Source organism: Homarus americanus, unplaced genomic scaffold (assembly GCF_018991925.1).
Source record: "Homarus americanus isolate GMGI-L3 unplaced genomic scaffold, GMGI_Hamer_2.0 scaffold23578, whole genome shotgun sequence".
Lineage (NCBI taxonomy): Eukaryota > Metazoa > Arthropoda > Malacostraca > Decapoda > Nephropidae > Homarus > Homarus americanus.
In genome coordinates, this window is record NW_024733231.1 from 6,691,470 (window position 1) to 6,694,596 (window position 3,127).

At 36.5% G+C, this 3,127-nt stretch overlaps 1 long non-coding RNA gene across 1 annotated transcript in view; it reads right to left on the reverse strand.

Moving 5' to 3' along the window:
* Positions 1–3,127, reverse strand: part of LOC121869646 — an 8,122-nt gene extending 4,995 nt beyond the window's left edge. Inside the window, exons 1-2 of the long non-coding RNA XR_006089572.1 lie at positions 3,074–3,127; positions 251–367 (exon numbers count right to left, since the gene is read on the reverse strand). This is a non-coding gene — a long non-coding RNA (uncharacterized LOC121869646). The remainder of the gene's footprint in view (positions 1–250; positions 368–3,073) is intronic.

The window sequence follows — 3,127 nt, forward strand, 5'->3', positions numbered from 1 at the left end:
ATATATACAGTATATAAATTAAGAAATAACTAAGATAGAGAGACAAATACCTTGAGAAGTTAGCATTTACTGATGGATATAGCTACTACATGTGAAAAATATTTAACCAAGTGACAAAGTTAAGAAAATAGAAGAGAGAGAATCAGTACAAACCATGTAAGGAGTTGGAAGATTCTATAGCTTTTAAAATATAATCTAATACAACTGGAACAAAATTGACTTAAAGTTGTGATTATGGTAATACACTCACCCAGAGGCCTGGTATACCAGCAGGTGCGCACCACACAGCAGAAGGGTCAGGAAGGAGTGCCACACGTCCACCCTTTTGTGTGTCCGGGTCAACATTCACAACTCGGTCCATCAGTTCCTGCACACAAAGAATGTAAAGCTAAAAACATATGGAGGTTTTTGCTAACATGATTCCCTAACAGTATAGCCTTCCAGTCCAAGAGGAATGGCACTTGACAAAAAAATTCACCGAAAAGAAAGGTTATAGCTACTCCTTTTATAAAGTAATACAGTACATCTCCTTAACTCTAAAATTATGTATAATACTGAGAAATTCCCTAAGAAAAGGGAAGCATTATGATCATCAGGCTTGTAAAGTATAAGTTGCAAAGTAAATAAACACATTTAAATTCAGTGTGAAGATTATACAGTACAGTAATCCCGTGTTTTTTGCGGGTTTTTTAATCGTGGTTTTAACCATTCGCGGTTGTTGTTTTTTTTAATTATATATACCCTGTATATAAAATATCCTTTAAAATTTTTAATTTCACGCCATTTTCGATATACCCGTGCAGTGCGACAAACACGGCAAAGGACGCCACCCTTTCCCGCCTCAGACACCCGGTGCTTAGAGAAGCCTCAGTCTATACGTGCCTACCTTACTGTGACCGCTACTGTGATTACCTCTTCTGTTTGTCCTCCCATGTGCATCCCACATGGCTCTGGGAATGCAAATATTACTAGCAAAGACTCTAAAGTGACCAAGAGATCAAGAATAGTGATGACCTTAACGGAAAAAAACAGTTTTACTGGACAAGCACAGAGGTGGCATAAGCTATGGCTCGAGATGTGGTGAAGACTGACAATTCATTTGTGTCTTTTGTCAGAATACAGTCTTCAAGTGGAAGAATGTGGGTGGAAGAGGACTGATTCACTGACTGACTGACTGGCATGATTGCGTGATGGCGGGCAGACGCCGGGACAGCACGGAGAGGCTGGCAATGCGGGTGTTGCTGACCTCAGCGAAATAAAAAATTTATTTACTTGTAAATAAAATTGTTTTGTACATAACTGTGTTTACGTTTTTCCATTATTATACTACAATATGATTAGTTTCAAATAATGATGTTAGTAAATGCCGGGACAGTGCATCAGTGATCTATGTGACCACTAGGAAAGTGAGTGGAGAGGATGGCGTGGTTAAGTGCATGACCTACCTGAGCTGTTTGGTGGCCACAGGTACAGTGATTCATACGAGTATTCGCGGTTTTAGCTTTTCACGGGGGTTTCAGGAACGTAATTCCAGCGAAAAACACGGGATTACTGTACAGTACTTTAAACTGGAAACTCAACAAGTAAAGGTGTTGACCGTTATACAATGGGGTTAAGGACTTCAAAAAGCCATTCCTATGGTGATCAATGCATGCCAATATTAATCCACAGAACCTAACCTAACCTCCTCCTGGGAATGTTAAGAATTTTATCTTTGCAATCAATAGTTCAGACAATTTTAAGACACTTTTGCTTTTTATGACGTTTCCCTAGTAAATGACCAAAAAAATTATCTAACCTAACCTCCCAGTGTATACAAGCATTTGCAAGGGAAACGTCATGGAAAATGTCTTTAAATTGTCTAAGCTATTGATTGCAAAGATAAAATTCCTAATATTCCCAGGGGGAGGTTAGGTTAGGTTCTGTGGATTGTTGTTTCCATCTTCGTGTTTTAGCATCATGCAAAATAGCATCTCCAGAAATTTTGGTGCAATTCAATACATAATTGTTACTCTGCTAACCGTCTCCTTCACTTTTACTAAATTTAAAACTAAAATTAAAAATATTACCCTAAATATATAATAACGTTTCACTTATCCTTTTCGTACATTATGCCAAGTTACCACAGCCGTAAGACACAGTAATTGTTATTTACTTTTCTTAATTAACTCTTATCCCTTGGTTCTGCTGCCAAATGTGTATTATTTACATCAAAACAAACACCCACAAGGTTTAAATGGAGCCTGTTGTGTTTGTTTATCTTAATAGCTACTTACGTTTAAATGGCGCCGTAATGTTTTAACTTTGCTCGCGAATATTTAAATGCCGGTTCCTACCCAGCCACTTACACCTCCTATACCTTTCCTAACAAACTTACTTAAACTTGTCACAGTTACTTAAGTTACAATCCCTTACTCTTCTCACATTATATTAATCACAATACTTGCACAACTAACTCCTAGGCAGCCGCTCCTCCTTACATACCTCCGAACATCCTATAGTATATCCCAAGACGCCAAGTAGATTCTAGAACGTTCTACTGTGATCGAGGCTTACAATAATAAATAAATAGAACAAAAATGATGCTATGCCTTCTAGAATATTCTTACATAATTAATATATAAATATCATCAATATGTACACGAAAATTTCACTACATTTGCCAAAATAACTGTTGTGTGGGACGGAAAACAATCAAAACACCTAGTTTACAAAATTATAATACGAAATTATGCCTCGGCATAACAATAATATACACCGTCACGTTTGTTAATTTAATAAGGGGAAGCGTAGTGTGTCAGTGAGGATGGTAGAGAAAATACTGAATAGTTAATGATAATAATGATGATTAATAATTACGATAAAAAATTATTAACCGAGATGGCTATTGTTTTTTTTCTTCTGTATATCAAGAAGGATGGTAACTACTACAATGTTTGCTATTAAAGTGATTATACTTATTATTATTACTTTATTCGTAAAAAAAATAGTAGTGAATGAACAAACATTTCATATATCCCAAACTATGCCTAAAATGAAATGCTTTCAAGAAAGGACCAGCTAATACTATTACCTAAACACTCAGCAGGACGCATGAACACCAACAACCTTCTACCACAACAACAAG